The sequence below is a fragment of the Protopterus annectens genome, chromosome 4.part1, assembly GCF_019279795.1.
Source record: "Protopterus annectens isolate FY-2018-M chromosome 4.part1, PAN1.0, whole genome shotgun sequence".
Classification (NCBI taxonomy): domain Eukaryota; kingdom Metazoa; phylum Chordata; order Ceratodontiformes; family Protopteridae; genus Protopterus; species Protopterus annectens.
Window position 1 is genome coordinate 254,826,753 of NC_056734.1, and position 27,003 is coordinate 254,853,755.

The window sequence follows — 27,003 nt, forward strand, 5'->3', positions numbered from 1 at the left end:
TTCAATGCCTGTGCTGGATGATCTGTACGTGATAACCTCAGATGCATGTATATCTGCCATGGCTTAGTGGTAAAGCACATCGTCTATGGTGTGCAGGGTCCCGGTTTCGAGCAGTACAGAGGCTGATTGTTTTGTTGCTGGATGGAACAAGAGACATTGGATACGGTGATAGTAAGGCACTTTTAATCAGTTGTGTGTTTGTCGGTGTGACAGTAAGCAGTGGTTATTTTTGCGGAGGCTCAGTATGAGTCATGTAACTATGCATTAGAAGACAATACTATGCAAACAACATGGAAAATAGTGAATCCCATTTATCCCCAGGGTGTGATGCAGGTCCCAAGAGTGTATGTCTATAGATAGCAGGGTGCAGGACTCGAATATAGGTGAAAGCATGGGGGGTGTCAGGCATACTGTATGTAGATTGGAGCCCTGTGTCTCGGGATTGCTCCTAGCTTAGCACACCTAAGCTAGGGGTGTGTCTATACCTGCCTAGTGCAATTGGGAGGGACAACAGCAATAGGAGAGTAGTCAAGGTGAACAAGCTGGGCAAACAGGTGATAGTTATAACAATCAGCAGATTACAGGCCCAGCAGACCAGCCCAGCCCAGAACACTATGATAAAGTGAGCAAGCACCATCCCCTCGGGTTTTTCCACACTCTACACCACCGGTGTATACATGTGGGGAAATTTTACCAAACAATCCTACAAAATGAGAAGGGCTGCAGCAGCCAACATAGACCAAAATGTTCAGGAGGCTGAGGGTGGTGAGGATGTGAATTCTGCAGAACAACGCTCAGTGAGGAGACAGAGAAGACTGTACAGACCCAGGGTAACCTACCAAGGGCTACATGAGCTGGAGACAGTGGAGCGCTATGGGGTGGACAGAGACCTCCTACAGCAGATTGTTGAGCTGTGCCGACCACAACTGACACATCGAACAGGCTGAGGGGAACCCATTCCAGTGGATACCAAGGTATGTGTAGACCTAGGTATACTAGTCACAGGTACCTCCCAAAGCACAACTGGGGACATCATGGGGATCTCACAGGCATCTGCATCCAGGGTATTCCACCAGTTCCTGGATGCCATGTCACCACATGCCAGTGAGCATGTACATTTCCTCAACACACGTGAGGTGTTGACCAGCAATGTGTGTCTCTTCCACCAAATAGCAGACTACCCTGGGGTAGTGGGTGCTTTAGCCTGCACGCACGTACGCATCAAAGCACCACCCGGTGAGCAGGGTAGGGTCTACGTTAACTGCAGGGGCATCCCCTCCATCAACTGCCAGGTTGTATGAGATGCCCAGGGCATTATACTGAATGTGTGTGCTGGCCGCCCTGGAAGCTATGACAATTCTGACCTCACTCCCTCACTGAAGTGCAAAAAATGAAAAAAAAACAGTCCTTCCCTGTACTAAACCAATCACTACATTGTAGTGATTTGGTTATTACAGTCACACAGCTGCATCCGAGCTCTGTCTACCTAGCTCTTCCATTGAAGACCAAAAAAAAAGTTACTTTTTCTTTTAAATAAATGTAGCAAACAGTTGCTCTAGCTTAAGTCAGACAAGGAGTGCCACGGTGCTCAGGTTTGACCACTTAAAAGCCAGTATTGCACTAAAAAAAGACAGGTCGTTTGTTCGTGATGATGGACTGCCATTATGCCCCTCCAACCCTTTCTGCCTGGGGCAATTGTCCCTAATTCCCCACCCTAGCTATGCTTCTCTTTAAGACTTCTTTATTCAAGAATCTAGTGTAACTAATTACATGGTCTATTATCCTTAATTCACACACTGATTTTTCAACCAAAAAACAAGGAAGAATGGAGATGCCAAGAAATGAATAACTGATTACTTCATGCATAATAACTTATCACTGGTAACTGAATTCTCAGCTACATTTTGATTCAAACTCTTAGAACCTGTGAAGCCCAATCATCCATTTAACCATTGATTCTCACTTCAATATTCAGCTACTGAGTATAGGTACTGAAGCCATGCAGTTCAGCTATGTCGTAAGTTTACTGAACAACATCATTCACTTACTCAGTGTGGGCATTAAACACATAAAATTCACCTACCAAGTATGAGTACTGAACCCACAACAGTTGCTTTTTTGCTATAAGACATCAGAGGATAGTATAATTGCACACGCTGGAAAAAAATAAAGTTAATTTTATTCTCATTTTAAAGTAGAAATCGAAAAATTAATTCTTATTTTTCCTGCATGTATTGTTTGCTGTTGATTTCTATAGTCTTTAGTAGTAGTTAAGCAAGTTTTTATAATTTCCTTTCATTTCCCACATGGTGATTGAAGTGTTATAGTGTATAGTGGTCTGACTGAAATCACTAATTCCTATTGTTTCCTTGAGCTTATTCTGCTGTCTTCTGTCCATATTACTATTTGTTACTTAGCTACTCTTATTTAGCTAATTGTGTGGGCAGTCTGGGAGATAGTATTGACTATTGTGTAGCAAAGGATAAGCTGCTGCTGTTTCTAGAAAGTTCTCATTATTGGCTGGAATGAAATGCTATTTAAAACCTGTTTTTTTCATTGGTTTGTCTAAATTCATAACAATATATACTGTGCGGGCTGAGACTTGTTTGGTGTCTTTACTATAAGTAAAGTTCAGTGGTTATCATTACATGCTTACTAGAAAAGCTGAAAGTGTCATCTTGACCTCATTTTAAAGCCATAAATCAGGAAAGTACTATTATTTCTTTAGCACATATTGCTGCCTGTTGGATTCTACAGCTTTTAGTAGCATTTAAAGAAGTTTTCATAATTTTATTTTCTTTGATGATAATTATGTGTTTTGTTGTACAGTCGCCTGACTGAATTCATTAATTCATGTGTTGTTTCCCTGCTGTTTCCCTTCATTTTACTATTTATAACTAAGCTATTGTTACAGCAAAGTTTTACCCATTTGTGTGCACAGTCTGGGAGATAGGGGAGGTCATTCTGTGGCAGGGGATAAGCTGCTGATGATTCTTTTAGAAAGTTATCTTTGTTGGTTAGAACCAAAAGTAGTTTAAAAGCCTTCTTATTTTCATTGGTTTGTTTAAATTATTAGTTCCAATATAGTGTGCTGGCTGAGACTTGTTTGATGTCTTTACTACAAAACATCAGGGATGATATATCACTGCACACATCCTTGAAAAAATGAAATGACATGTTGACCTCACTTTAAAGTAAAAAAGAAACATCTCAGTAAAGTAGTCTTTTATTCCTTCTGTATGTAGTCTTTCCTGTTGATTTCTGCAGTTTTTAGTGCTATCTAAATAACTTTTGATCAATTTATTTATTTATTTATTTATGATAACTAAAATGTTTTGCTTTTCATTGGTCGCTTAGATATTTTGCCCAGGCTGAGTCCTGTTTGGTGTCTTTGCTACAAGACTTCAGATATCATTACACATTTGGTGGAAAAGTAAAATGTGACATTTTTACCTCAGTTTAAAGCCAAAAATCAGGAAATCACTTTTATGATTTGAGACTGTATTGTTTTCTGTTGATTTCTGTAGTTTTGATTTTGTATTTAATCAAATTGTACTTATTTCATTTCATTTTCTTTAACGGTAATTGAAGTTTTGTATTATTCATCTGCCTAACTTAATTCATTAATTACTGTGTTGCTTCCCTGAGATTAATCAGCTCTTTTCTCAACATTTTACTATTTATAGCTTAGCTACTGTTACAGAACGGTAAGCTACGGGTGGCCAAGGATTGAACGTTCAAGCTTCATTTGCCTGAGGTTCAACTCATCAACAAGTAGAGCTCCCCCATAGGAAATCACTCTTGGTGAGTTGTGCCAGCAGTGATGCCCTTTTTGGGGGAATTTCCCCCTTCTTCAAGTCAGTGAATCCATGAAGTTGGTATATATACATTTGGGGGGTTGGGAATCTTAACTCCCACATTGGGGGTGCAAGGGGTGTGCACCCCTGGCAAATGGGTGCAGTTTATGGATTCTGATCCTTGGTGCATTCACTTTCTTGCACTCATAATGGAAGTATTGCAGATGTTTTAGCTAAGGGTGTGGGCAGTCTGAGAGATAGTGGTGATTATTCTGTGGCAGGGTAAAAGCTGCAGGTGTTTCTAAAAATATAGCTGTCATTAAAATCTTTTAAAACTGTTTTTATTTGCTTGTTTAAATTATTAACTCAGAAACATTTCACTAGCTGAGGCTTGTTTTTTATCCTTTGTACAATAATTCAGAGGCTGATATTGCACACATACTGGAAAATCTGAATCTGGCAGTTGACCTCATTTTAAAGCCAAAATTCATGAAATAACTTTAATTTCTTCTGTGCTGTTTGTTGTCTATTTATCTATTGATTTCTGCAGTTTTTTTGTATCCAAATGAGGTTTGATCATTTTATTTAATTTTCTTTATTGATAATTAAGTTTCATCTTGTGTTGGAAGGTTGTCTGACAGAACTTATTAATTTCTGTGCTGCTTCACTGAGATGAATCTACTGCTCCCCTCCATTTTACTATGTAAAACATAGCCACTGTTGACAGCAAAGTTTTACCCAAGTGTGTGGGTAGTATCAATTATAGTGCTGATTATTCTGTGGAAGGGGATACATTGTTGTTGTATATAGACAGCTTGCATTATTGGATGGAGCAAAAAGCTGTAAAACTTCATTTTTTTTCTATTGGTTTATTTAAATTCTTATTTGAGACATTTTGCATTTAGCCTAGCCTCCATATCTTTGCACAAACCGGGAGTCAACAGAAGCCAATACTTCAGCTGTAGTTTTACTCCTAAAAAACCTAGTCTGGATCGTATCTATTAACAGGGCCCTTGCATCCCCAATATGGGGGTCAAGATCTGAACCGAATGTCTTGGTCATAGACGACTCCATAGTGAGACACACAGATGCCCCCCTTGTGCTGTCCCCACTCTGGGCCAGTAATCAAGAAGCCTGAATCCTTACCACTGACACTGGAGAGGGATGTTCACTTGAAACAAAAATGGATACACCCAGTATTTCCAGATGCTGTTCTCTGCATCAAACATATTTTGCCTTAAAAGCAGGCAGGAAACACACTCAGTATAGGGTCTGGATTTCTCTATCTGTCTCCCTCCAGGTCACCAGTAAGGCACCACACTGGCAAAGCTATAGAGTTGAGAACTCAGACGAGTATCCAAGCCAAGTTCTCCACCACTCTCTCTGTGAAATCAATGCTTCATGCCCTTGCTGGTAAAGACTTGCACAGATTTACTAGCCATTCCCCTATCTGCCAGACTATAAGGTAGTTACACCACCACCAAACACTCCAAAGCCAGCTACTCTAAGGCTCTTACAGAGGTACCAATTATACTGAGTGGAATTAATATTAATATATAAATACAAATGCTAGTGTTTTGACCAATGCAATAAGGCTTTCAAGAACTACCACAGAGTCACCAGATATATGTATGTACTCTCAAAGGTTAAAATATTCTCTAAAGCACCAGTCTCAAGAAAAAGTTTATATATATTTAATAATACATAATAAAATAACTTGGAAATATGGACTATCTATTTACAATACACACCAGAGTTTCAATCACAGGAAATATTAAAATAACACAGATGAATAGATTCACACAGATACAGAAAAACAGTACTTAACTAATCTTACTATATTTTTCTGATTGATCTAAATAATTACTATTCCCTGGTCACTTACTAGAGCAAGGCAAGATGAAGTAGGTGAGTGGTCTTCCTTCTTTGTCATTTTTTTCCTAGATTACAGAATGAAATCACATATATCTGGTCATTTGACTTCTGGTTCCCATGCTACCCCCTTGGCTAGAACCTGTCGGAATTTAGCACATATATGTCAATAATACACACAGAGAGGCTTGCTATGATCTGCTGCAGCTTCTGGAAGTCATAAAACAATTTCAAACCTCCACCCTTCCAGAGTAGCAATTAGTTCATCCCAAAGACAATGCAGAAAGCTTCCTAGTACAGATGTTTTGTCTCTAGTTGCATTGAGAACTGTAAGATACAATCTTTATGACATAAACCAGGTAATTTAATTTCAAACTATTTTCAAAGTTAGCTGAACTGAGATTAACCTCTTTTCTTCCAGTATCATCTGTTAAAACATATACATTTAAACGGTTACAATAATGCATGTATATTTATTTTTCTGTCCAGCAGGGCACACTGTTGGTACATTTTTCATACAAGCAGCTTTACAAATACATTTTTCAACACAAACATCTGTACAAATCAGTATGATATACAAATGACATATAATTCTATACAAAATTCCAGCCTGTGCTGGCATATGTTATACATCCACTACCCTCTTTGTCCTGGCATACCTGGCAATACCTCACATTGTCACATCCCACACTAGGCTGGACATGGAGAAGGTCATGATTAGCTGCCTGTCTGGTGTCAGGATCCACCAAATCATGTATGCACTCATGTTTCTCAACCACAAGTACTTTTATGACTCTGTCATAGTCCATAATTGAGTGAATAACTTGAGACATACCTCACTGGACTATATGAAGAGATACATGATGGAGCTTTCAGATTATGTGTCCCTGGTACATATGTCCTTAGCCCTAAGTATCATTCTTCTCTCACCCAAAATGATGCCACAATGCAAACAAAAAATGATTGACTACAGGGGATCCAGTAGCTGACAGCCTGGGATGATATGATCGACAGAATATGCTGCTTTGCCAGAGGTGGTCTTCACCTGTCGCTTCTAGGCTTTAAGTTGCTGGTAAAGGTACTTGCCTCCCCCATAGTGTCCTTTTTAGGCAATGTCAGAAGAACAAAATTGCTGACGTAAAAATATCCTCCAGAAACCAACTTAGGATTATACTGCTTAATGCTAGGAGTCTAAATCAGAAACTGCACTCACTTAAAGCACTTCTCACCCTGGAAGATGTTGATGTTTGCGTAGTCACAGAGATATGGTTCAAGGCCTAAGAGAGTACCATGGCCATGCAGGGCTACAATGAATAGACATTCAGACCACATAACAAATGTGAAAAAAACAAGGGAGGAGTAGTATCCACCTTCATGAAAGACATATACACCTCTAGACTAGTTGAACAGTATGATTCCCTAGAGTTACTCCAAGTCCAACTAACTGTATGAAAGACCCCCACATCATTTTTAACTATAGGTCCCCATCATGAACCACAAAAACCACACAGTCAACCTGGACCTACCTGAGTCACTCTCAGTACAGCCAAATACCCTGGTCATGTGTGTTTTTAACTATCCTTCCATCAATTGGGCAATGTATATGAGCACAAACTCACTCACCAAAGGTTCCCAGACTTTGCTAACACAAATGCTCTGGAGCAGATAGTCAGCACTCTCACAAGGGCTCTAATATCCTTGACATAGTGCTCATCAACATGGAGGATCACTGCACCATCCCATGTGTGGGGCCCTCCTTGGTAAAGTCCAATCATAAATCAGTTTCTTTAGAAGTAATGATCGTACCTGACCCACACTCAGGATCAAAAAGGTTAAAACATTTTTTCCAAAGCAAACTATAGCCTACTGAGTGATGGTATCAATAGTTTCAGACCCCCTGCCAAACACAGACAGAAATTATCCCTATACTGAGATGTACACAAATGTCCTGCATAAACTTGTACAGGAATGGATCCAATCAAAATCCTCACAAAAAATAACCACCCTGGTGGGCATCCAGCATAAATAAGTTATACAATAAGAGAAATAAACTGGTGTCAAAAAAGAAGAGGGAATGGTCCCGGCAAAAGAACCCCCCCCCCCAAATCATAAACAAACAGATTAGACATCTTGTAAAGTCCTCTAAAGCTAATTACAAAACTAAGTTAGCATCACTAACTAAAGTAAATCACAAAGCATTCTTTAGCTATGTTCAAAATCTAAAAAGGAAGGCCCAGCTTTGTGCCAAACTAGGTGTGGACGGTACCACTTATACTGAACCTGAGGACATTGCCAACCTGCTAGCAGATAAGTTTGGTGAAAACTTCATTCCCCTGTCCCAACCAATCATATCCCATAACTTATCTGGCACTAATCCTCTGCCTAGTATCTCCAGAGAGCAGGTCATGGCTTCACTCTCCAGGGCCAAAAACACAGCCTCTATGGCACCGGACAACATCAAAGGCTGTCTATTAAATGATCTAAAACAATCTCAGTCTAAGCACTGGCTTTGTCCCAGATGAGTGGAAAAAAGAAACCATAATCCCCTTACACAAAGAGGGTCACTCAACCAACTCTAGGAACTATAGAGCCATAAGCCTAACCAGCCTTATCTGCAAGGCCATGGAGAGAATCATCATGGATCTTATCAACAAGAATATTGGTGACCTTCAAACTCTTGACCTGACCCAGTTTGGCTTCATTAAGGGCAGATCTTGCCTGCTAAACCTGGTGGATTTCTTCAAGAATGTCATCAATGCCCTGGATAAAGGCAAAATAGTTCACACTGCCTAGTTCAATCCAGCCAAGGCTGTTGACACAATTCCTCAGTCAGACATCATTGAAAAGCTCACCCAGCTGGGGATTAACCCTTAGGTCACTAGATGGGTTGACAAATGGCTCACAAACAGACTACATACAATCAAAATTGAGGATGCCAACTCTGCTAGCAGACCTGTTACCAGTGGTGTTTATTATTTTATTTAACATTTGTTTAATGGGAAAGTCTGACTTGGAACAAAGCCAATTTCCAGTGGTGGCCCAGGGAGAAATGCTCCAGATGCATGTATTTCTAATGTGGGAGAAAACCCACACGAATGCAGGAGGACATGCAGATTACACACAGAAGACACTCCTGCCGAGAATCAAACCAAAGAATCTTTTGCTATGAGGCAACAATACTACCGCTGCACCACTGCACCATCCACAGAGATCTGTGCGAGGCCCCCTACTGTTTGGTATCTATTTTTCAGAAGTCCAGGAAAAAATAAATGGCCTATGGCGTACCAAGTTTGCTAATGACTGCAAACTGGATGCAATCATCGAATCCACCAAAAAAGTCAATATACTACAAAATGGGCTTACACAGACAAATGACTGGTGTCAAAACCATGGACTTAAACTAAATGCAAAAAGAAAAACTTTGCTAATTACATCATTAATGATATCCCCCTAAGTTCAAACCTTGTGGTGAGAGATTTAGTAACACAAGTTGATAGCAGCCTTAATTCAGACTTTCCCTTCTTAATCAGGTATTGTTTGTTTATGCCTTTCGGCTTTTCCCGGTTAGGGGTCGCCACAGTGGAACTCCGGTCCGCTAATGATTGGCAATAGATTTTTACGTGCTGGCTTGCCGTGCCTAACGCACAACCTTCAATGAAGGAATGCCCATTCACGCATGTCGCCACACAGAAGACGCTCTAACTGAGAATCGAACAGGCAACGTCTAACTGTGAGGTGACAACGCTACCGCAGCACCACCAACGCAGCCTTCTTAATCAGGTATAAGAGTGACATTCCAAACCTAACCATTTATAAGGCAATAAGGACTAACAAAAATTTTAACCATGACAGCTTTCAAAAAGAACTTAATGCTTGTGACTGGTCACCCCTGGAACACCTACCATTAGAAAATGCAGTTAAGTACTTTAATTCTAAATTCTTAGCCACTCTAGACTGCCATGCCCTAACACGCTCAATTAGAACTAGGACTAAACCAGCCCCATGGCTCTCCAAAGCTACCAAACAAAAAATCCTCCAAAAAAAAACTCTGGGCCAACTGGCATACAACTAAAAGCCCTACAGATCAATTAAAGTTCAGACAGCTAAGAAAGAAACAAAAAAAGCCATATTGCCAGGAAAAATAAACTTTTACTGTCAGCTCCAACAAACCCACCAAAATAAACCTCAGAAATTCTGGTCAGGCATCAATAAACTCTTACACCCTGGTTGTTCAGTCACACCCACTCCCTCAGGCTCTGATCACAACAGTCCCAACCAAATAGCCAATACTTTTAACACTATTTTTACAGAGACCATTCAATCTCTTGCCAATCAGCTATCCCCTGACACCATATCTTCATCCACTGATATCTCTAACATTCCCCCATTATTTCAATTTCAACCTGTTCCTACACCCCTTGTCTGTACCCTTATTCAGAAACTTAAACCCACCACCCTCTCTGCAGACCTACTACCTGCAGAATACCTGAAAAACGCTGCAAAAGCTATAGCCTACCCCATATCAATCCTGATTAATAGAACTATTACTGAAGGAACTATCCCATAAATCTGGAAAATTTCACATATTATCCCCCTGCATAAAGGTGGTAATTCCAACGAATTATCTAACTACAGACCTATAGCCATATTATCCTCATTGGCAAAAATCATGGAGAAATGCATTCATAAGCAACTATTAAACTACCTACTAGAAAACAACTTACTATCTACCTGCCAAAATGGCTTCAGACCATTTCATAGCACCACCTCTGCTCTCTTATCCTTCATTGACTGCATTAATAAAAATCACAATAATGGCACTCTACCCTCAGCCCTTTTTATTGATCTGTCGAAAGCCTTTGACATGGTTAACCACCAGTTACTCATAAACATACTTAAAAAACTGTCACTGGATGCACTTGCTATACAGTGGTTCCAATCCTAATTAAATAACAGGTAACAGGCTATACTATGGGAGAATAACTTATCTTCCCACCTCACAGTTGCCCTTGGTGTCCCTCAAGGCTCCATATTGGGTCCTCTCCTAGTCTCTATTTTTACAAATGACCTACATTCTGTAATACCTCAAGCTACCTGTATCCAATATGCAGATGATTTCACGTTAATATGCTCAGCCACTTCTCCATCAGAACTTCAGTCCCTAACCCAAAACGTGTTTAACACAGTAGAGAAATGGCTTCTACACCGATGTATCATCTTGAATCAAAAAAAAAAAAAAAAACTGCTACTATTCACTCCCACCCGCAGGGCCTCCCCACTTAACTTTACTGTTACATCTAGCAATGGTACTATCATATCTCCTGATCCTACCACAAAACTACTTGAGGTAATAATTGAAAATAACCTTACCTTTGAGCCCCATATTAACAACACTATAAAAACAATGAACAAAAAAATTAGGTTCCCTCTACAGGATCAAACTCTTTCTGACTCCTCTAGCCAGGACCATTATTGCCCGTACCCACTTAACCTCTACCCTACTATATGCCTCCCCTATTTATACTAAACTATGTAAAAAGCAATCTGAACATGCTGGCTATCTCCTGCAATAATATTGCCAGATTTGCAACTGGGTCAACCTATAGAACCCATCATTGTAACAATCTTAATCAACTAGGATGGTTAGAGTTGTCAAATCTAATACTATTGAACCAGCTAATAGTTGCCCACAAGATCCTGTATCAACCACCAAATACACCAATACTCACTAACCTTATCACCCCTGCAATAATCTCAAGACCCTATGTTCATCAAATAAACTACTGTTATAAATAGGTAAAACCAACAATTTGGCTGGAGACTCTTTGTTCTCTAATACAGTGGGTAAAACCTGGAACTCCCTCCCCAATGACCTAACCTCCCTATCCTCAATAACCCTATTTAAAAGCACCTTAAATCACATTGGTTATGCCCTTGTGTTAACCCTGACTAACTATCTCACTTGTCCCTAGATACTAATCCTCATACCTGTATAAGCTAGTTACTTTTCTATTAACAATAACGTGTGTGTGACTTGACAGTTTAATAGTGTTATTTTAGATATTTTTGTATGACTATCCATAGCTTTTATGTACTAGAATTTTTTTCTTTTTTATAAGCAAAAATGCAATGAAATGTAATGAATGGCAAAACTTTGTAATGTACCTGTGTTTTGTAAATACTACTCTGATTTGTGGAGCTTTTCTCCCCGGGCCTCCACTGAAAATGGACATATATCCAGTTGGACCAGCCCAGTCAACAAATGTAAAATAAAATAAATAAAATAAAATAAATTCTGATCATCAAGTGTCCATAATAGTAAGGAAGACCTTCTACACTGCACACATCATAAGGAAGGGTATAGCATCCAAAGCTAAGGAGGTTATAACCTCCCTGTACTTGGCTCTAATCAGACCAGTAATAGAGTACAATGCTGCCTTCTGTATGTACCTCACCAGATATCTGCAGCAACTGGAGAGACCTCAGAGGTTTCTCACCAAGAAAATTCAGGGCCTACAACATATGACCTACACTGATAGGCTGAAGGCCCTATCACTTTAGTCAGTATCATAGGGCAGTCTCAGACCCTGTCTTGATGAAGCTGCTGCACATCCACAAATCCAGTGGGACAAGATTCACTCACTCTAGGAATCTTAACCTAGTCTGCATATTAACAGGACATGTTGGAGAGACAGTTATGTCTCCAGAGATTGCCACTCCTCTGGAACAAACTCCCAATTCATGTAAAACAGAGCTCTTCAATGACCCTATTTAAGTGTAAACTGGACAACTGGATGGGAAACCATAAATTTACCCTGGGGGTTGCACCTATGTCCCTCTTAGACATGGGCGGCTGGTGTTGATCTTAGATTTGTCCACAAATATAAACTATATATCTTGGCCCATAAGGGAACAAGGGTATAAAATGGCTAGGCTTGTAGAGGCCTTAGTGCCAATAGCCTAGCAATCTCCTATGATCCTATGAACTTATGAACAGACTGTGCTAAAAGAACTTCCTCTTTATTTTGGACCAAGTTCTGTTACTGTATCTCTACTTTAGTAGGGTGCCTACAATAATCAATTACCATACTACAAACATTTTTGGTACTCACTAGTTGGGGTTGCCACCTTTTCAGATAGCCAAAGTGGGACAATTGTGGTACAAACATCAGATTTTGCAGGCCAAAACATGCCCACGGCCAGTACAAAGGACAGAACTTCACTTTTATGCCTAAATAAAAGCTTATTCTTGTAACATTTTAGTTGCTTATTCTGTTTCTTATAACATTTAGGTGTTTCAGATACAGATTAACTGTTTTATGCAACTATTACATAAAATATAGGAAATAATTTTGTCCTGATATTTCAGGACAGTTGCCATTCTTACAATATTTTTGCAATACACAACTGCCCAAAGAGGGACTGTCCCTTGCAAAGTAGGACAGGTGGTAACCCTATCACTAGTGTATAATATGCTGTACTCATAAGAAATATTAAGGACAAAAAATATTTGATAATAAACTAAATATCATAGAAATAAGCCTTATATCTCTACACTCTTGGACCAAAGTGGAAGGTCAACCTGCTTGTGTTCCCTCATTTGCCAGTCTCATAGCACTTGATATACTAACACAGTGTAGTAACTGCCTGATGCTCACAATAAACTGCTATTCACTGCATCACAAACTAACTGTGAGAGAAGAAAATGTGAAACTAAAACAGAGGACTCACTTTCACAGAAAGACATGGGATGTGAGCACCACACACCTCAACAGCACACCACACAAATGTATGGAATATTATATGATGAGGATGCAAAAACAAGTCATAAGCCTCCAATGGCTAACAATACTAGGTCTAAGTGGAAATTGAAAACATCAAACACATGCTACCAAATCCATCACTGACAGTCACCAGGAAAAGCACTTGCCATAAACCAAGTATGCTTAAGCCCTTTAGTAATAAAAATGCACTATGGAATGTTGACTTCATACTAAGACACACAAACTCTAGTCTCAAAAGACTGGACAAAAATATGATGACAATGAGTTGCCTTTCCATTATCATGATCTCCGATGTCTCAGGAGCACTCAAGATCCACAGGACAAACAAGTATGAGTACAACAAGTTGGTGGCCCGTGTGGGTGTAAATGACCTGGCATGCAAAACCCAAAGGGATATGCAGAGGTGAATTTCAGAGCTCTTTGTACATGACACAAATACATGAAAGACTCTGATACTGAGCAGAATCTCACCTTCACCAAGAATGATGTCAAGGTTTAAGAAAAGATGATTGAGTTCAATAACTGGCTGAATAAATTCTGTCATTCAAGGGGGGCTTCTGCCTGTATCAGTGCAGGATGAACTGCTTCACAGCTGTACTTGCCTTTTCTTGGACAGTTTGCACCTCTCATTCCAGAGCAGCTGCATACCAGTTAAAGCCTTTGCTACCCCCATAGTGTTTTTAGGCATAGTCCAGCTGATGAATCTTCCACCTTAAAAAGTATAATAAATAAAACATCAGATAATATCATTGTGGCACTGCTCAACACTGCAATTCTAAACAACAGATTCCCTGACCTTGAAGCCCTCCTGGATTTGGAGCATATTCATGCGTGGCTTATTACTGAAACCTGATTTAAAAGTATAGGAAGTATCCCCTCTATGCCATGGAATTGCACTTACCATGCCTTTAGCTCCAGTGGGTACTGTGGTGAGGTATCCATATTTGTTAAAGATCTCATTACCTTAGGACAGATTACCAGAGACCCACTAACTAAACTTTTTGAGATTTATCACACTCTAAATAAAACCAGTCAGAGATCATAGCATGTTCCAGGACCACCTCTAAAATCCTTGAAAACCAAGTTAATTTCTTAAATGCGTTAAATGAACTTCAAATACACAAAATCTCCATCATCCTGAGAGAAATTTAACTACCCATTGATATACTAGGAGACCTACACTTCAAATGTAGGCTATGCTTAAAATCACTATAGTTCATAAACAAGAATTTCATTGATCAAATCAAATAGCTCACTGGAGGGCAAAATGTTCTTGACCTGATTCTCATAAAGATAGCATCTACATGCACTGCTGTACTGCTATATCTATCCCTAGTCAAGTCTGATCACAAATTAGTAACCTCATTCAAAATCACAAAGCCATCAGATGCAAATACCAACATACACAAAGACTTCAGATATACAGATGTCCTTCTTTTCTCTGAAGAAGTCTCAAACTTCAGGTATAACTGTTCCCCACAAATGTGAATGCAGCTAGTAGCTATGCAAATAAATACTATGTTCAAATATAAAACTGTATATATATATATATATATATATATATATATATATATATATATATGCTAGACTCTAGCAAAACTAAACAAAATGATAGCTTTAAGAGCAAACTGGCCTTATGGTCCACATACCTGAATAAACATTACATTAAAATGAAACCATTCATTAGAATATATAACACAGACAAAGTCACACAAATCAAGGTGAACATCAAAAGGCCATTTAAGATACTTATAAATAATTTCAGGAAAACAAAGGTTTCCCATGAACTTTGACTGGCGTCAGAAACTGAGATAATTACAATTCCTTCTTTGCTAACATCAGCAATAACACATATCATTTCTCTGAGCTTATTAATAATAGCACTACCTATTCTAATCCTATGGACATCAGAAATGTATTAGCAAAATAATTCAGTGCAAATTTCACTCCAGTGGCAGCTATACAAAACTCACACATACCTAAGAATATCAAACCCCTTATCATCACAAAAGAATGCTTGTTAAAAGTAGTCTCAACACAAAAATGCCTCTATAGGACCTGATAATATACCAGACTCCCTGATGAACAACAGTAAACATGTTGATGGACCTGTTCTTACAGCTACTCAACCTGATCGTATCTACTGATTAGTCCACAAGGTTTAGCACACTGAAACTGCGATGATACTCCATATATGTGGCTCTGCCATGGAACCTGAGAATTACAGACACATGAGCATGTCAAGCTTCATCTCTAAGTCAAAGGAACAGGTCATAACATATGTGATAAACGATGATATAAACATTTTCATAAGACTTGAACCCCCACAGTTTGGCTTTGTTAAGCACAAATCCTAGCTAATGAATCTAGTGAATGCATCTATGAGGGTAAAGGAAGCTATGGACAGTGGTCACGCTGCTCACACAATATATCTAGATATTGCCAAGGCATTTGACACTGTACCACATGCTAACATTATCAACAAGCTAAATGCACTGCAAATCGTTCCTTCTGTAGTTAGATGTATAGAGAGCATGAAAGTAACCAGTGGGGTACCACAGGGATCTGTGCTAGAACCCCTCCTATTTAGAATACACTTCTCTGATCTCCAAATTAAAAAGCATGAAACTCTGGTTAACCAGATTTACAGATAATTGTAAACTGGGTATTATATTTAAATCCCCTTCTGATGTGCAGAAGCTACAAAGTGAGTTTACACGTATAAATAGCTGATGCTCTGAAAATGGGCTAATACTAAATGGAATTGTAAGAAATGCAATATTGTTGTATTTAGTAAAACTTCCACCCAGCTCCTTGTATGGAAAACACCCTGCAGCAAAATGAAGATGTCGCTTAACACCTTAGAACATGAGTAGATAACTTCCCCTCCTTTGATTAATTTTTGAAACAGTGGTTAAGAAATCCTTCTATAGGGAACAGCCAATCATAAAAGGTGTTTCCTCTAGATCCAAAGAAGTCCTTACCATTCTCTATTTTGCACAGATCAGGCCCATCATTGAATACAATGCCCCATTTAAGATATAACTTACTAAATTGTCAAGCAGTTGGAGAGACACCTAATATTCCTTATAAAAATAATCATGAGCCTAAAGGACTTGAGCTATGAAGAGAGGCTAGAGGCGTTATCCTTGCATTCAGCATCCTTAGAGATGATCTCTGCCTTGCCTTCTAGGCCATCATGGATCCAGCAATCCAAGACCGCTTATTTGTCCACAATTCAAACAGCACTAGAACCAGTGATCCGAATCTGCTTCAGCAAATAAACAAATCATAGTGGAGAGACAGCTTTGTCATACAACTATCCCTTCTCTGGAGCAAACGTCCCCTCCAGATCAAGAAATTTGGTGTACTATCTTCCTTTAAGATGGAATTAGATAAACAGATGGGTACTCATTAATTTACCCCAGTATGACTGCCCTATCACTCATTGAAAAATCAGGTAAGGTTTAAGAATAACTACTGGCAAGCTGTAAGTGGCCACATGGATCAGTTGCCTTAAACACTCTATGATTCTATGATCTATGTATTGTGGGTACTTAACCAACCAGATATACAGTATAAGGTCTGAACCTGCACCATTCATCTATGCAGTGTAGCTAATGAACACACACCATTCATCTACCCATTGTAGGTACCGATCCTATACCATCCATCTATCCAGTGTGGGAACTGAATCCACAAAACTCAGTTGCCCATTGTGGGTTCTGAACCCTCACCTTTCATCCACCCTATGTAAATTCTAAACCACACCATTTACCTTCCCAGTATGAGTGATGAAACCATATCAGTCAACAGTCCTGTACAGGTACTGAATCCACACCATTCCTCTACTTAATGCATCTACTAAATCAACACCACACCACTCATCTAAAATGTATAGGTACTAAGCCTACAACACACCATTCATTTATGATGTATAGGTACCGAACTCACACCATTTACCTACCTATGGTCGGTACTGACTGCACACCATTCATCTACCCAGTGTAAGTACTGAACCCACATCATTCATTTACCCAGTGTTGTACTGAACCTACATCATTTATCAGTCCGGTATAAGTATTCGACCCACAACATTTAATTACAGTTGTGAGTACTAAACTGACAATATTCATCTACCCAGTATTGTACTGAATCCAAACCTTTTAACTACCAGTGTAGAAATTTAACACACAACGTTCATCTACTTAATATGGGAAGTGAACCCTCACCATTCAACAAACTCGAATTCACATCATTTATTTACCCAGGATGGGTACTGAAGACAGTCTCTTCACATAACCAACCTATTGTGAGTACTGAATTCACACCATTCACCGACTCAGTACAGACAATGATCCCAAATCATTCACCTATGCATTGTGGCTACTGCATGCACACCACTCAACTGCCAGGTATGGACATTGAGCCCACATTATTCACATATCTGATGTGTATTGTATGCCATTCATTTACCCTGTGTGAGCAGTGAACCACCTAAATTACTAGACTGCAATTAGGGAGCCACCAACATTCTGCTAAATGATGCTCTCGGCACATCATCATCATTTAACCATTTAGTGTACTTACTGAATGCCCTTCCCCAACTATAATGCTTAATATGGTATTTAAGCCTTATCCTTTAGCTCGCCAGTGTAGCCAATGAGTCTCATTACCCTATCTTCAACTTGGTTAACATAATTCAAGCTTTTAAGGAAATTTGGTTCTGAAAATACACTGGGGACGCACAAGCCAGTGCATTTCTTTGTGCTGGTCCCAAGCCCAGATAAATGGGGAGGGGTGCATCAGAAAGGGCATCTGGCGTAAAACCTCTGCCAAATGACTTATGTGGAGAACATTTCATATTTCCATATAGGATCGGTCGATGCCCGGGTTAACAACGACCGCCACCAGTACTGTTAGCCAACAGGGTGCTGGCGGAAATTGGACTACTGTTGGTCGAAGGAGAAGAGGAGGGGGAAGGCATGCCCAAAGGCAGGAAAAGAGGAAGAAGGTTAGGAGTGTAGTAGTGAGGGTAGGAACTTTGAACTTTGAATGTTGGCAGTATGACTGGTATAGGGAGAGAGCTAGCTGATATGATGGAGAGAAGGAAGGTTGATATATTGTGCGTGCAAGAGGCCAGATGGAAGGGAAGTAAGGCCAGGTGTATAGGAGGTGGATTCAAATTGTTCTATCATGGTGTGGATGGCAGGAGAAATGGGGTAGGGGTTATCCTAAAGGAACAGTATGCCAAGAGTGTTTTGGAGGTGAAGAGAGTGTCTGATAGAGTGATGTTTATGAAGCTTGAATTTGATGGTGTAATGATGAATGTTGTTAGTGCATATGCTCCACAAGTTGGGTGTGCGATGGATGAGAAAGAAAAATTTTGGAGTGAGTTGGATGAAGTGGTGGTGAGTGTACCCAAGGGTGAGAGACTAGTGATTGGAGCAGACTTCAATGGTCATGTTGTTGAAGTGAACAGAGGGGATGAGGAAGTGATGGATAGGTATGGTGTTAAGGAGAGGAATGCAGAAGGTCAGATGATTGTGGATTTTGCGAAAAGGATGGACATGGCTGTGGTGAATGCACATTTTAAGAAGAGGGAGGAGCAAAGGGTGACGTACAAGAGTGGAGGAAGATGCACACAGGTGTATTATATCCTATGTAGGAGGGCCAGTCTGAAGGAGATTGGAGACTGTAAAGTGGTAACTGGAAAGTATAGTTAGGCAGCATAGAATGGTGGTCTGCAGGATGACGTTGGTGATCAAGAAGAGGAGGAGGAGTGTGAAAGCAGTGCCAAGGATTAAATGGTGAAAGTTAAAAAAGGGTGATTGTGAGGTGGAGTTCAGGGAAGAGTTAAGACAGGCACTGTGAGGCAGTGAAGAGTTACCAAATAGCTGGGTAACTACAGCAGAGCTAGTAAGGGAGACTGCTAGAAAGGTGCTTGGCGTGACATCTGGACAGAGGAAGGAGGACAAGGAGACCTGGTGGTGGAATGAGGAAGTACAGGAGAGTATACAGAGAAAGAGGCTGGTGAAGAAGAAGTGGGATTGTCAAAGAGATGAAGAAAGTAGACATGAGTATAAGGAGATGAGGCGCATGGCAAAGAGACAGGTGGCGAAGGCTAAGGATAAGGCATATGGAGAGTTGTATGAGTGATTGGACACTAAAGAGGGAGAAAAGGACCTGTACCGATTGGCTAGTCAGAGGGACCGAGCTGGAAAAGATGTGCAGCAGGTAAGGGTGATAAAGGATAGTGAGGGAAATATAGTCACAAGTGAGGAGAGTGTATTGAGTAGATGGAAAGAGTACTTTGAAGGGCTGATGAATGAAGAGAATGAGAGAGAGAGAAGGTTGGATGATGTTGGGCTAGTGACTCAGGAAGTGAAACATATTAGCAGGGAGATGTAAGGACAGCTATGAAGAGGATGAAGAATGGAAAGGTTGTTGGCCCAGATTGACATACCAGTGGAAGCATGGAGGTGCTTAGGAGAAATGGCAGTGGAATTTTTAACCAGATTGTTTAATGAAATTTTGGAAAGTCAGAGGATGCCTGAGGAGTGGAGAAAAAGTGTTTTGGTACCTATCTTTAAGAATAAGGGTGATGTGCAGAGCTGCAGTAACTACAGAGGGATAAAACTGATCAGTTACAGCTTGAAGTTATGGAAAAGAGTAGTGGAAGCTAGGTTAAGAAGGGAGGTGATGATTAGTGATCAGCAGTATGGTTTCATGCCAGGAAAGAGCAGTACAGATGCGATGTTTGCTTTGAGAGTGTTGATGAAGTACAGAGAAGGTCAGAAAGAATTGCATTGTGTCTTTGTGGACTTAGAGAAAGCATATGACAGGGTGCCTTGAGAGCAGTTGTGGTATTGTATGAGGAAGTCGAGAGTGGCAGAGAAGTACGTAAGAGTGGTACAGGATATGTACGAGGGTAGTGTGACATTGGTGAGGACTGCGATGGGAGTGACAGATACGTTTAAGGTAGAGGTGGGATTACATCAAGGATCAGCTCTGAGCCCTTTCTTATTTGCAGTGGTCATGGACAGGTTGACAGATGAGATCAGACAGGAGGCCCCATGGACTATGATGTTTGCAGATGACATTGTGATATGTAGTGAGAGTAGGTTGAGGAGACCCTGGAGAGGTGGAGATATGCTTTAGAGAGGAGAGGAATGAAGGTCAGCAGGGCTAAAACAGAATATATGTGTGTAAATGAGAGGGAGGGTAGAGGAATGGTAAGGATGCAGGGAGAAGAGTTGGTAAAGGTGGATGAGTTTAAGTACTTGGGATCAACAGTTCAGAGTAATGGTGAGTGTGGAAGAGAGGTGATGAAGAGAGTACAGGCAGGGTGGAATGGGTGGAGAAGAGTGTCAGGAGTGATTTGTGACAGACGGGTACCAGTAAGAGTGAAAGGGAAGGTCTACAAGAGGGTGGTGAGACCAGCTGTGTTATATGGGTTGGAGACGGTGGCATTGACAAAAAGACAGGAGTCAGAGCTGGATGTGGCAGAGTTAAAGATGTTAAGATTTGCAATGGGTGTGGCTAGGATGGACAGGATTAGGAATCAGCTCAGGTTGGACAGTTTGGAGACAAAGCAAGAGAGGCTAGATTGCGTTGGTTTGGACATGTGCTGAGGAGGGATGCTGGGTATATTGGGAAAAGGATACTAAGGATGGAGCTGACAGGTAAGAGAAAAAGAGGAAGGCCTAAGATAAGGTTTATGGATGTGGTGAGAGAGGACATGCAGGCAGTTGGTGTGAAAGAGCATGATGCAGAGGACAGGAAGAAATGGAAACAGATGATCCGCTGTGGCGACCTCTAATGGGAACAGCTGAAAGAAGATGATGATGATGGTTCTGAAAAATATAAGTCAAGAACCATAACAAAAAAAACTGAATCTTATTTTGCATGTAGAGACCATGACCCCCATGCCTCCTAAATTAAATATACTAACTCAACAGTCACAATACTTTGAAGGAAAAAGAGGAAAACTCCCTGAAAGTAAAACACCATCTTGCACAGTTCAACAGACTACATTTAAATGAACTCTGAGGCTCATCTTCCACTAAAACCACCAACAAATAAGCATCAATAAAGGGTAATTATGCCAATGAATCCCCAGCCTTAAGCAGTTTGAGTGACTACTGCACCCTAAAATTTACCTGGTCAGACTAGCTGTTATGTCACGTGTAAATGTCAGAAAATTTAAAATAGTAAGCAAAACAGTGAGTTAATGTTACAGGCTGCTAATCACGTTTAGCCAATAGTCCTGCATGTGATCTTCTTAATCTGCACTTGCAAGTTGTGCAATCAAAAGTCTTTTAACTAGAAAGTATTTCCATGTCACCCCAAAAAAGAGGCACTTGTGTCTCATAGTCTATGATCAGCTTGGTAGCCTGTCTTTTGATCTAATCTAGTCAATTCCATTCCTGTTTCCACACATCAGTAAAGCTATATGCCAGTTTATTCAAAGTAAAATTTTTAGCTGTGTTTGGCTGAACTTCAATAATTTTGGTTTTGTTGGGACTGGAATTTGTTTTTTTTTTCCTGTCAGAAGTTTTACGATTTGTATTTAGTTTGGGTGGCTTTGTGCCTGTTTTAATTTTTTTTTTATATGTGAACTGCCACAACCACATAATTATGTGATCATTACCTGATAAAAGTCCTTAAAAACAACTCACTAAAATTCATAGAAACAATTTCATGTGTGCAGCTGCATGGCTGTTCATACAAACACATTGTCAAGCATGTCCCTCAATAGATTATAATATGCACAGATACTGTTAACTGCATATATTACCCTACAAAAGTATTAAGCTATATTAAAATAATCCATTTCATTTCTTCTGCAAAATAAATCACTTATAGCATGCAAACACAATTTTAACAAAACTTAGGCATCCTTACAGAAAAGTTCCTCAGAGTTATACAAGAAAATGCAGTATCTTATTCTAATCACAGTCACAATAGAATGCAATACATTAAAAAGAAAAACTCTTGTTTAATAAAGTGTTGTGAAACTGCAAGTGAACCGTTTCCTACCTTGACTACTACATCTCAGTTACAACTTTTGGTTTTATAAAGGGCACTACTGTGAAGCTGCAAGTGATTTATTTCCTGACGTGGATTATTCCCTTTTTATCTTCAGCTGTGGTCTAACCATTGGTCTTTTCATTTTTTTTTTTTATCAGGTATGGAAACTGAATGAAAAAAGCATGAATGCAAAGACTTTGTTTATGCCAAAGCTTATTAACTCACTTTCTTATATGTGCTTTATCCTGTGCATGGTCACTGGGCAGCCTGGGTCTATCCTATCAAGGAATAGTAGTGAGGCTGAAAACCATTCCTGGGCAAGACACTGATTCATAGCACAGGATGTACACCCACACTTATACACACACATGCACAAACATATATGCACAAATACACGCATTTTAACACACAGACACACAATCTCTACATGCAGAAATTGATTGCTTATGGGATACATGGTCAAATCACCTATATGCATAGCTTTGGATTCTGATCACTGTTAGCCTAATATGCTTACTGGCATTACATTCCTTCTGTTCATTAAACCTGCATTTACCTCTATATGTTGAAGTAAGGAGTGAAGGAAGTGGTGGGATCACCCAAATCAGTTTTGGAAAGGCAGTATTCTTAGCATTATCACAAAGCCTTTTTTTTCCTAGACCTGTCATTATAAACACAACAATTCTTTTGCACGTCAAAATGCTGCAAGATGTTTTTAACAGCACCTGAAATGTTTTTTTTTTTTTTTTTTGCTTCAGACTCATGTAAGGTACCGTTGTCGCCTCATAGCAAGACGTTGTCCCGTTTGATTCTCAGCTAGAGCGTCTTCTGTGTAGAGGCATATGTGAATGGGGCGTGCCTTCGTTGAAGGTTGTGCGTCAGGGCTGGTAACCCGGTACGTAAAAATCCACTACCAATCATTAGTGGACCGGAGTTCCGCTGTGGCGACCCCTAACCAGGAAAAGCCGAAAGACACAAACAAACTCATGTAACAAGCAAAAGTACAATAAAATAAGAAGTGTAACACACTCACTTGCTTTTTGGGGGATTGCACATAGCAGTTTTATCACACTTAAAATACTTCACACTGTTAAAGTCATATCATAAGAAATGTGTTTTGTCATGTGCATCTGCTACATATTTAAGGTTTCAGAACCATGTTTCATAGTGTTCATATGTTGCACGGATGCCAGTGCTGGGTTTCATTACATGAGCACTAGTTAGAGAAGTCTGCGGTCAGTAGTTCAGTGGTAACCAGCAGTAATGCGATCAAGTTAATCATATTACCATGGCCAGGATGACTCTTTGCTGATATTCTCCTGTTTGTTTGTTTGTTTGTTTGTTTGTTTTAATATCTTTATTAAATCCTATTTTAGACATTCTACTAGATATTTATACGTTCAACTGCAATAAATAATAAGAATAAGAAGACTAAGAAGAAGAATTACACAGGAGGAAGATGAATAATGTTATGAGAAATGTGAAATATTAAATTACATGGCAATGCTGCTATTTATAACAAGGTCATTAATTAGTTCATTTAATTAGCAACTTCTTAAGACAAAAAACAACATATAGAGTGACTGTAGCACCCTTGCATTGCAAAGTACTAATGTCTTTTGGATATGTCAGAGAACAAATAGTGAAGTAAATAAACAGAGGTAGTAAATAGTTTAGTAATATCAAAGTGTTATCTTGTCTTCAGGAGATACAGATTCTCATACTCTGCACAGAAACAGGATTTTTTAAATGATTAGAACAATGCTACATTTTAGAAAAACTGCATGGATCCGGTATTAGAAAGTTTAAATTACAAACTGCACATTTGAAATCTGAATTAACCTGAAAAGTAAAAGTAATTTTAAAACATTTTCTCTGAACAAGGGAGTTAGACCTGTGTTTACATATTTTCAAGTTGAGATGAAGTGAGATTAGATACATTTTCCACCCAGTCCATTTTCTCATCCATGATTTTTGTTTACATGAATATGTTATTCTATTTCTGCTGCTAGTAAATCTGCATGTGTTGTCAAAGATAACTTTTAAGCTAAGCACAGAGAGTTATTGCTGTCATGGATTGTATTTCATCTTGCTTGTTGCATCTTTATTAGTCCTAGGTCGTGGGTTTGAAGATGATTTAATATGCAACCAGATTATATCAAACATGTGCATCCTTCGGAAATTATATGTGCAAAAGGGAAGAGAATGGTGCTCATCAAGTATTTTAAAAAGTTAATGTTACCAACAGAAAATATAATAATATAAGTCATTTGGCTGTACAGGGTTTTATCAGTTCTACAGTGGAAGAATTTAAAAGTGATTCTGCTTATATATCATAGACATATTAGAAATGTCTACCTCAATAATTAGGAAACTAGCCACAGAAAAAAGGAAGTGAAATGTTATGTTTTTTATTTTTTTTATTATTATGTGGACACAGTAATTAAGAACTACTTACAGGTGGGTTATCATGCAGAAGGCATATGCATACATTGATTAGGTCACCTGTTAATGGCTCATTTCATATTTTATTGTTTTATAATAGATGCCTCCTGAAGCCTTGAGTCAGAAAATGAAGCAAAGCACAGAACATCTGGAGGCATTAGCAGCTTTAATGGGTTTCTTTTTTCAGATGCTGACAGATGTCTTGAGGCCTCAATTAGTAAACACTATAACTGAAACACAGTTCATTTTCAAAGACATGTTAAACTCAGGTCTGGGTATGGATTAAATACCCTTAGAATTTGATTTTTTCAAATATTGTCCTCTGGGAAGCCCTTGATTCTTGGAAATACCAGAAAGAAACTAAAAAACACAATAAATATTTATGTGAAATCATTGAGTTATTATTATTATTATTATTATTATTATTATTATTATTATTATTATTATTATTATTATTATTATTATTATTATTACTACTACTACTATTATTATTATTATTATTATTATTATTATTACTACTACTACGATTATTATTATTATTACTACTATTATTATTATTACTATTATTATTATTATTATCATTATCATTACTACTACTATTACTACTGATGCTTTCCTATAGGTTTTTCCTGTGGTTTTTAAACCAGGGTTTCTAATATCCATTCTTCTTTTGCATTTGTTCGTACTTATGCTCCATTTAAACTCCAACATCATTTCATCCATCACAAGAAGTATCTGCACACTTTTGGTGATTTATCTAGCTTTTTTTCTGCAGAATTTGTTATTGCCTATCCAAAACTTAACACACTAGCAGCATGCTGTTAGAAATGTTGAATTTTTATCAGAGGAATTCCAAAATTTGTTAATCCTGAGACAGAACATTATACCAAGAAATAACACTATGCCTGATTCTAAGAAAAGGGCTTATAGGCATGCTCAAGCTGTGCAAATGATAACTACTGGAGCCTTACATTCAGCTCTATGATTTGAATCAGGTTTCCTGTACCACAGCACTTTGAAATATTATATTGACAGTCAACACCACTGTAAATATATAAAACATCAAATTATCAGTGTAGCTTTATGCCAGTGGGCTGTTGCAACATAGACAATGCACCACCTATATGCAGGAGATGGTACTGAAACAATATGAGCTGGCAGACTGAATTGCCTCCATTTCCAACAGCTGTACTGTAGGCTAATGGAAGCTGGCTGGGGGGGGTGAGGGGGTCAAGGATTGTGGACATGCATGGTACACGTTTTGTGGAGAATTTTACATTTCAGTATCTGCTGTAACTGAAGTGTAAACTATGCAGAGTTTTTTGGTGGTAATTTTGTTAGGAAATGCTCACAGCATGCACCCCCTGTTATGTCACATGTAAGAAATGCTTGCATAATTTGCATTCTCATTCTGATAAATAGGTGCATCTTTTGTGCTACACAGCTTTGGAGACTTGCAGCTATACCTGTATGCCAGCACTACTACCACAAAAGATCTGGCAGTGTCATGCTTTGACTAAATTTAGTGGTTGCCAGTAGGCTTAATACTTGTTCGAGTAATAAAAAAACAGGGAAATGAGGTTCTTTAACATTGAATATTATTGAATCTCATTATCTGCTCTAGTACTGGGTGCACTACACAACTGCTACAGTGTCATAGCCCTGGGTATCAAAGTGAATACTCTGCCCAAGTATGATGCCATACATGGCAGAATTAGAATTTAGACGATGAGAATTGCAGAATGGCACAGGTTCTCTACTATGCTATCTCACTTCTTTTAAAATCCAGCTGTATATCTTAAACTACCAGTTTTACATGTAACATCTGTGGCATAAATCTCAGAAGTGTTTAACCATGATGATCTCCCTCCCTACATCTCTCTCTCTCTCTCTCTCTTACTCTGTCCCATTCAAATTAACCACCTAATTTCATATAAAACCACAAACACCAGGGCCAGAGCAGTAATAGCTTTCAATAACTTTATTTATCACTTTCCTTCATACTAACAGCAAACTACGTCATAATAAAAACAACAAGAAAATGCAAGTATTTAAAACTTCCTGTATCAATC